The sequence below is a fragment of the Neopsephotus bourkii genome, unplaced genomic scaffold (genome assembly GCF_033783945.1).
Source record: "Neopsephotus bourkii isolate Nb327-2 ecotype Australia unplaced genomic scaffold, CSIRO-AGI_Nbou_v1 NB_1413, whole genome shotgun sequence".
Taxonomy (NCBI): Eukaryota; Metazoa; Chordata; class Aves; order Psittaciformes; family Psittacidae; genus Neopsephotus; species Neopsephotus bourkii.
Window position 1 is genome coordinate 391334 of NW_026901890.1, and position 8731 is coordinate 400064.

An 8731-nucleotide genomic window follows, 5' to 3' on the forward strand; every position below is an offset into this window, starting at 1 on the left:
TTGAAAGTGGCAGTTTGTGCTTTCTGGTTAGTTCCATTAGTTCTCAACAGAATAGATATGCGTGTCATTCAAAATTAAAAACCAAGTTACGTATATTTTGCTTCAGACATCATGATTTATTCAAATACAGTGAGAGTGGAGAAATGTAGGGCTACCAGGCATGAGGCTTCTCAGTTCGACTTCTGAGGTCAACCAGGGTACTGCAGATAGCTTGAAGGAAAACAGAGGCAAACCCTCAAATGACAATGCTGTGCTGATGTAACGTTTTTAGGATTTTTAATTCCTTCCCCAGCTTATGACTGCTGCACATAGTTTGGAAAAAAAAAAAAAAAAAAGCTTCAAGGAAAAAATATGGAAAAAATTATTTCTCTGTGCACCATTAAATAGAACATCAACTCTGAATTAAAAATAGGGTTTATTGCTTTAAATTATGTGAATCTAGGGAGCAGAACTAACTCCCTGATATAAAACTGTGACTCTCTTGAAAGTTTTTCTGCCTTTACTGCTTGGCATGGAAGTTAGACATCAGGATGTATACTCCCTCTGAAGGTAATGAGCATGCAGTATATACAGTCTTTTCTTCTCCAGCTGAGACTTTGGGCAGTAGGCCAAGGCACACATAAATTTTTTCTACTATGAAGGAAGTTCAGAAGTCCTCTTAATGTATCTTCTCAAATATCCCCTAAAGTTATGCTGAAATGACTGCAAGAAAAATACAGGCTGTAGCTGTCACCACCCACTCACAGCTGTAATAGTAGATAAAAAGCAATTACATCAATGATAGGTTTATCCTGTTATGATTAAAAAGTCCATTTATATGGGAATCAAACCTGGCAGAAAAAAAGCTTACTACTAGAGGTGGTGAGATAAAAATGCTGTGTGATTAGAAGCTTCTTTTACTGACCGGAGGTGAAGAAAAAGTACAAATGACAAAACAGAGATGCCAGGAGACTGTGAGAACTGAGCAAGATTTTCCAGGTGTTATGTTTCTCGTATCCAGGGACGGGAACACCTTGAGTTTTAGTTTAGAACCATAAAATCTTCAAAGATTTAGGTTTGACTTAGATTCCTTAATTGAAGTAATCCATAGAGAAAATAATTTACTCTGGCTTCTAGTTTTAAGACACAAAGTTTGAGAATCTCCTAAAATAAGTAACTTACAATTAAACTACGACTTCACTATTTAGAGAATGTTCAATGCTCCTTAAAAGTATATTCCCATTGGGAATAGTTTTGCTTTTGGACATTTTACGTATTTGTTCCAGCTTTCTCTTGACTTAATTGACTTTGGTCTTGCAAAATCTTTGTCCAGCAAAAAGGGCTCTGGATGCCCTCTTCTAGCATTTTAGAGGGCTGTGATCTTTTTTTCCCCTGGGTTTCCTTGTAATATTTTTTTTCTGATTTACATATCTAAAAATCGATATTCAGTAGACTAGGGCAGAGTATATGAAAGCACTTTACAAAGCTATGTCTGTTTCAGATGGATAAAAAGAAAAAAAAAGTAGAGAAATAGCAAATATAAATCATTTATGCCATGACATCTCCTAAGATCTTGGCTCTTCTTTCACTCAGCTTGCTTCCAGACATGACAAGCAACTTCAAGATAATTTGCAAAATTGTAGGCAATAAGCAACAGCCAGTCCATTCTTATTTCCATACTGCTGAAGTTTTGTCTTTGAAAGACATTCCACTATGTAAGCTGTGTAATTCAGAGACAATAAAGGACAATACAAAAAGATATATTCATAGAATCATAGAATGGTTTGGGTTGGAAAGGACCTTAAGATCATCAAGTTCCAACCCCCCTGCCATGGGCAGGGACTCTTCACACTAAACCATATCACCCAAGGCTCTGTCCAACCTGGCCTTGGAACACTGCCAGGGATGGAGCATTCACAACCTCCTTGGGCAACCCATTCCAGTTCCTCACCACCCTAACAGTAAAGAACTTCCTCCTTATATCCAATCTAAACTTCCCCTGTTTAAGTTTTAACCCATTACCCCTTGTCCTATCACTACAGTCCCTAATGAATAGTCCATCCCTAGCATCCCTATAGGCCCCCTTCAGATACTGGCAGGCTGCTATGAGGTCTCCATGCAGCCTTCTCCAGGCTGAACAGCCCCAATTTTCTCAGCCTGTCTTCATATGGGAGACCCCAGTACCCTGATCATCCTCATGGCCCTCTGGACTTGCACCAACAAAGGACACATCATATACTAAACTGATAAGAACAGATACTACACTTGATCTTAGCCAAAAGGCCGAGTAGTGATTCAGTATGCTTTCTGTATAAAAGTGTTTGCTGCTAATAGTAGGAAGCAGCTAATGAACTGTATGCTCTGCTTCACAAGCAAACTGCATAAGGAGAAAGAAAAGAAGAAAAAAAAAAATTTTCACTTCTAAAAACTGCGGTGCTTTAAAGATCCTGCCAAGACAGTCTTGCTGTGAAGTTTGGATGCACTTTCAAAAGAGCAATTCAAATTCTTTGAAATCTCCCTGCCAGCTGCTGGGTGTAGTATTGATGTCAAGGTAGCCTAACTGTGTCTCCACAAATGCTATGACAGGATAAAGAACCGAGTAGGAGCTCTTGGATCCATCAGTAGGCCAGAAATATTGTACTAGGACACTGAAGACAGAATAGGATCTCTGCCATAGGAAGATATACTCCCATTATCCTCTGAATTGAAAAAGGATGGTTTAAAGAGGCAGAAATCTGGTGTGTTTTGTTAAAATGAGCCCTGGCTTTTGAAGAGTAATAAAATGCTGAAAGTACTATTAAAATATTTCAAAGTTTGAAGTTCAAAAATCTTTCTTTGCATTTCCCTTTGAAAAAGAGAACTAGTTAGTTAGGTGGGTGAAGTTAGTATGAAATAATGTCTGGATACACCATGTAGCTGTATCTCATATAACCCTATATAATTCACATGAAACTATGGGGGTTTTGTTTAGTAGCCTTAAACAGTTACTTAGATGTCAAAAAAGCCTGTGCTAATGTTTCTCATGTTGCCAACACTCCTTCTGAATGAAGCCTAAAATATGTCTTTGATATAAAGAATTAACATATACCCAATAAACATGAGACCAGTGGAAAGCATCCATTACCCTACAGCAAAGGAGACTGTTTCACTTTAAATGTGCTCTATTTATCTTTGTTAGAATAATTAGGAGTTTAGTATAGAAACAGTATAAGAACACCCTGCCCTGAAACAAATAAAAGGTTTTCTCTTACATAAATAAAAAAGAGATTAATTCTGCTTGCAGTTGACCACTTGTACATTGTTCAGAGATTAAACTTCCCTGGTAAGTGTATCCTGAGTGAAAACAAAAGAACTTTCCCCCTGGAATTTTCTATGCTATGGCATGCCACTAATAAGATAAACAACCTTCATGAAGCCTTTTTAAAAGCATATTCTTCCAGCAAACATGTTTGGCCTTCAGGACTAGTATTTACCTATAGTCTCACTTAGTTTTATTGACTCAGTCCTGAAAGAAACATATTTGAAAGGTATGTCTTTTAGTTAATGTTAAATGATAAAAATGTCATAGAATAGGTATTGGTAACAAAATTTATCTTGGGGTTTGGAGTGGGTCGGTTGGGTTGCATTTGGGGTTTTATTTTTAAAAATTGGCTGAAGAAACTATGTTGGTATTGCTGAGCAATTTTTTTTCCCATTTTTGTTTAAAATTCAGATAGAGAGCAACAAATTGAGCCCAAAGGTCTGAAATCATGCTTTTACCTGTAGAACAACCAGTTATCCTCAGTACAAACTTGTCAGCATTGCTGGGTCTACAGTTACTGGCTATAACATAATGCATTAAAATCATTCCATGGGATCACTTTATTGATTATCTTCTGGAAAACTTGAGACCACTGAAACCTTTTTTATTTATGAAGGACACTGCTTTGATTTTCTGAAGGAAAAGTTTATAACACCCTAAATTTTGGTCTATGAATTATGAACTCAAAGGAAAAGTACACAATGAAATGAAATAGGTCTACTGTAGTAGACTCTGTTCAACTTCAGTGTTGTTGGAGACTGTTTCTCTTCAATGTGTTATACAACCTGAAAATAAAAGCAGTTTACTTTTTTTTTGAGATAGTGAGATTTTGTCACAACTGTTCAAAGGTGTTGGTAAGAGCAAACAATTAGAATTCCTTATTTAAAAGAATGCATTAAAACGCTAAGTTAAAACATGGATTGTAAACTTTAGAAATTTTAGATGTAAACTAATCATTGTTGGGCCATATTGCTATTGCTACTAACTTTCTCTTAAAGTAAAAACCCTAATTTTTGATTCTCAAGTTCTTTCTTTATTCACATTTCAAGTCAAAATCCAAGAACCAGCACTGCAGAAAGAGAACCACAAATGCTATATTGAGTGAGAGTATTTTTAGAGAATTATTTGTTAATTCTTTGTTCAAGTTTTACTGTCAGGAATGTTCCCATCATTTTACCAGATAACTGTCTAAACAGTAGCATATGACTGATCAGGGAAATCAGAATTAAGCAATACAGCATAAAGTAGTGCTTGTAGTAAAGAGATTGTGCTGCCTTTAAAAAAAAAAAAAAAAAAAAAAAAAAAAGAAAACCACAAGCATTTCTCTAGGAAGAGAAGGAAGAGAGACAATAGCAAAGGAGCTGTACCCAGTCCTGTGTGCATTCAAATGATAGTGGACCTCAGTACTTGGACAGGTGCTTGCATGGACCTATGACCAAGCTTGCAGGAGGCAGCCTAAATGTCCTACGCACAGAAAACAAATCTGCATGCCTCCTCTGCATTTTCCTCAGCAAACAATTTTCCAAACCCTACCTAAAACTGTTTGCTAAACAGAGCAAAAAAAAATTATGAACTTAGCATTTGGTGGTCTGGCTTCCTAGACTGCTCATTCTAGGCCTAAGAAACACTGATTTCAAGGGGACTGATCAATGTTTGAAGAAAAAGTGTTACAGTTGTCTTAAAGTAATACATGAATATATGAAAAACTATTTAACAGGAGTATTTGGTATTTACTTTTCCCCTATCCAGTTTTTGAGAGCCAAATTTTACTCATAGTACATGACATTTTTTCTAAAAGGCAGATTTTTCCTGTGAACATGAGAAGACTTTTCCAGTATTTATATACTTTACAATCAATTCATCAAACTTATTATCAGCCCAGTTGATATCACAAGTTATCAAATTTTGTGCCTCTCTGAGAATTTTCATTGCTCTGAAGACTGCCCTTTCCCTCAGGAATACTGTGCCCTTTGTTTCCTGACAACTGGCTATCACACAGTTTGCACAGCCAAGTAACCCTAAAAATATTTTGACGATGAGGGAGGAGAAGGGTAATTAAAATGTTCCCTGCTTTTTGCACAGAGAGGCTGTGTTTGGAGCAGTGACATAATCCTTCGGACAAATATGTCTTTCATTGTGGCACCCCACCTCCCCGTTGCCTGAAGAAATGTAAATATTTACTTCAGTCCATGAAGCTACCCGAAGTCATTGCTGGGTCACTTTCTTTCTGGTATTCAACGTGCTGATATCATCCAAAATAAGTCATAGTGCTTTATGGCAAGCTACCAACTTCTATTAAATTTCACATGGAACAGATTGCTTCTTCAGAACACTACCATCAGCAAAGGTAGAGTTAAGAAAGGCTTTTAGATAGTAGTTGTATTTTTTAAAAATTAGTGTAAACATAAGTATTTCAGTCTTATTCCACTTGTCGTACTGTAGGTTAAATTACTTTGGCAACTGAAGAAAGCTGAACTGTGAGCTTCAGGTTGTAATAAGAAAACTGTGATTTATTGATGAGCCTTTCTGTGGAAGCATAAGTAAAAAAAGAAAGATACCACTCAAAACAGTTATGAAAATATTATCATGATATTTTTTCCTCTGACATGAATTCAAAATCAGAAGAGAGGTAACATAAGCTTTCCAAGGAGTGTAGTTTTGTGATGAAATGGAACACACAGATGAGGGAGTGAATCAATGAATGCGGAAAGAATAATTTGAATAACAGACTAAGTCACTGATCCCATTGAAGTATGCACTAATAGTAATCCTGGAAGCCAATTAAAACCTTAATGGATTTCCAGGGGTGAACCTTGAAAAAGATAGGGAATTTGATACAGTATTTCTAGAGACTTCCTTCTTGGTAAAGTTTTGGTGGCTGTGGTTTTTAAGGTTTGAGGGGGTTTTGGTTCTTTTGTTGTTTTGTTGTTGTTTGATGGTTTTTGGTTTTGTTGTTTTTTTCCTTAGTGAATGGTAGGTAAATACCGTACTGTTCTACCAAAATTTCTTATGGTTTAGGAAATCATGACTGGAATATAGTCATGGAGGGCTATGTCCTTTTCAGGAAAGACAGGCCAGCCAGGCAGGGTGGTGGGGTTGCTCTTTATGTGCGAGAGCAGCTACAATGCGTTGAGTTCTGTCCGGGGACAGATGATGAGCGAGTCGAGAGTCTGTGGGTGAGAATTAAGGGGCAGGCTGGCAGGGGCGATACTGTTGTGGGGGTCTGTTACAGGCCACCGGATCAGGGTGAGGAAGTTGACGAGGCCTTCTACAGGCAGCTGACAGCGGCCTCACGGTCACAGGCCGTGGTCGTCGTGGGGGATTTTAACTTCCCTGATGTTTGCTGGAAGGACTACTCGGCAACCCAGCCGCAGTCCAGGAGGTTCCTCCAGTGTATGGATGATAACTTCCTCATGCAAATGGTGGATGAGCCAACCAGGAGAGGTGCGCTGCTGGATCTCATCCTCACTAACAAGGAGGGTCTGGTTGAAGGAGTGAAGGTTGAGGGCTGCCTTGGTTGCAGCGACCACGAGATGGTAGAATTCAGGATCTTGTGTGGTAGGGTCAGTAGAATAGCAAGTAGAATCGCAACCCTGGACTTTAGCAGGGCAAACTTTGGCCTCTTCAAGCGATTGCTAGGGGAAATCCAGTGGGCTAGGCTGCTTGAAGGGAAAGGGGCCCAAGATAGTTGGTTGACGTTCAAGGACTGCTTTTTCCGAGCTCAAGATCGGAGCATCCCGACACGTAGGAAGTCGAGGAAGAGGGTCAGGAGACCTGCGTGGTTAAATAGGGAATTGCTCGGTATGCTCAAGTGGAAGAGGAGAGTTTACAGGTCATGGAAAGAAGGGCTGGCCACTTGGGAAGAATATAAGGCTGCTGCTAGAGGATGTAGGAAAGCTGCTAGGATGGCTAAGGCCTCCTTGGAATTAAAGCTGGCGAGAGGGGTCAAGGACAGCAGAAAGAGCTTTTTCAAATACATGGCAGGTAAAACTAACACCAGAGGCAATGTAGGCCCGCTGATGAACGGGACGGGTGCCCTGGTGACAGAAGATACAGAGATGGCAGAGTTACTAAATGACTTCTTTGTCTCTGTCTACTCTGCTGGAGGCAGTCCTGAAGAGCCCTGTACCGCTGAGACCCCGGATGAAGATAGGTCAACGGAGCGGTCTGCCTTAGTTGATGAGGAATGGGTTAAAGACCGGTTGAGCAATCTGGATATCCATAAATCCATGGGTCCAGATGGGATGCACCCGCGGGTGCTGAGGGAACTGGCTGAGGTCATTGCTAGACCACTCTCCATCATCTTTACCAAGTCTTGGGAAACGGGAGAGGTGCCTGAGGACTGGAGGAAAGCAAATGTCACTCCTGTCTTCAAAAAGGGCAAGAAGGAGGACCCGGGTAACTATAGACCGGTTAGCCTCACCTCCGTTCCTGGGAAAGTGATGGAACACCTTATCCTTGGTGCCATCTTAAGGCATATCAAGGATAAGAGGGTTATGAGGGGCAGTCAACATGGCTTCACCAAGGGGAAGTCGTGCTTGACCAATCTTGTAGCCTTTTATGAGGAAATAACACGGTGGATGGATGATGGTAGAGCGGTGGATGTGGTCTACCTCGACTTCAGCAAAGCGTTTGACACAGTCTCCCACAGCATCCTTGCGGCTAAATTGAGGAAGTGTGGTCTGGATGATCGGGTAGTGAGGTGGACTGTGAACTGGCTGAAGGAGAGAAGCCAGAGAGTTGTAGTCTATGGGGCGGAGTCTAGTTGGAGGCCTGTATCTAGTGGAGTGCCTCAAGGGTCGGTACTGGGACCAGTATTATTTAATATATTCATCAACGATTTAGATGAGGGAATTGAGTGTACTATCAGCAAGTTTGCTGATGACACTAAGCTGGGAGGGGTGGCCGACACGCCAGAAGGCTGTGCTGCCATTCAGAGGGACCTGGACAGGCTGGAGAGCTGGGCGGGGAATAACTTGATGAAATATAACAAGGGAAAGTGTAGAGTCCTGCATCTGGGCAGGAACAACCCCAGGTTCCAGTATAGGCTGGGGAACGACCTGTTAGAGAGCAGTGTAGGGGAGAGGGAACTGGGGGTCCTGCTGGACAACAGGGTGACCATGAGCCGACACTGTGCCCTTGTGGCCAAGAAGGCCAATGGCATCCTGGGTTGTATTAGAAGGGGGGTGGTTAGTAGGTCGAGAGAGGTCCTCCTTCCCCTCTACTCTGCCCTGGTGAGACCTCATCTGGAATATTGTGTCCAGTTCTGGGCCCCTCAGTTTAAAAAGGACAGGGACCTGCTGGAGAGGTTCCAGCGCAGGGCAACTAAGATGATTAAGGGAGTGGAGCATCTCCCTTATGAGGAAAGACTGAGGGAGCTGGGTCTCTATAGTTTGGAGAAGAGGAGATTGAGGGGTGACCTTATTAGTGTATATAAATATATAAAGGGGG

The 8731-nt window shown here is 40.8% G+C and overlaps 1 pseudogene; it reads right to left on the reverse strand.

Moving 5' to 3' along the window:
* Nucleotides 1–2145: 2145 nt before the first annotated feature.
* LOC133220095 (U2 spliceosomal RNA) lies at nt 2146–2274 on the reverse strand (annotated as a pseudogene).
* Nucleotides 2275–8731: the final 6457 nt, after the last annotated feature.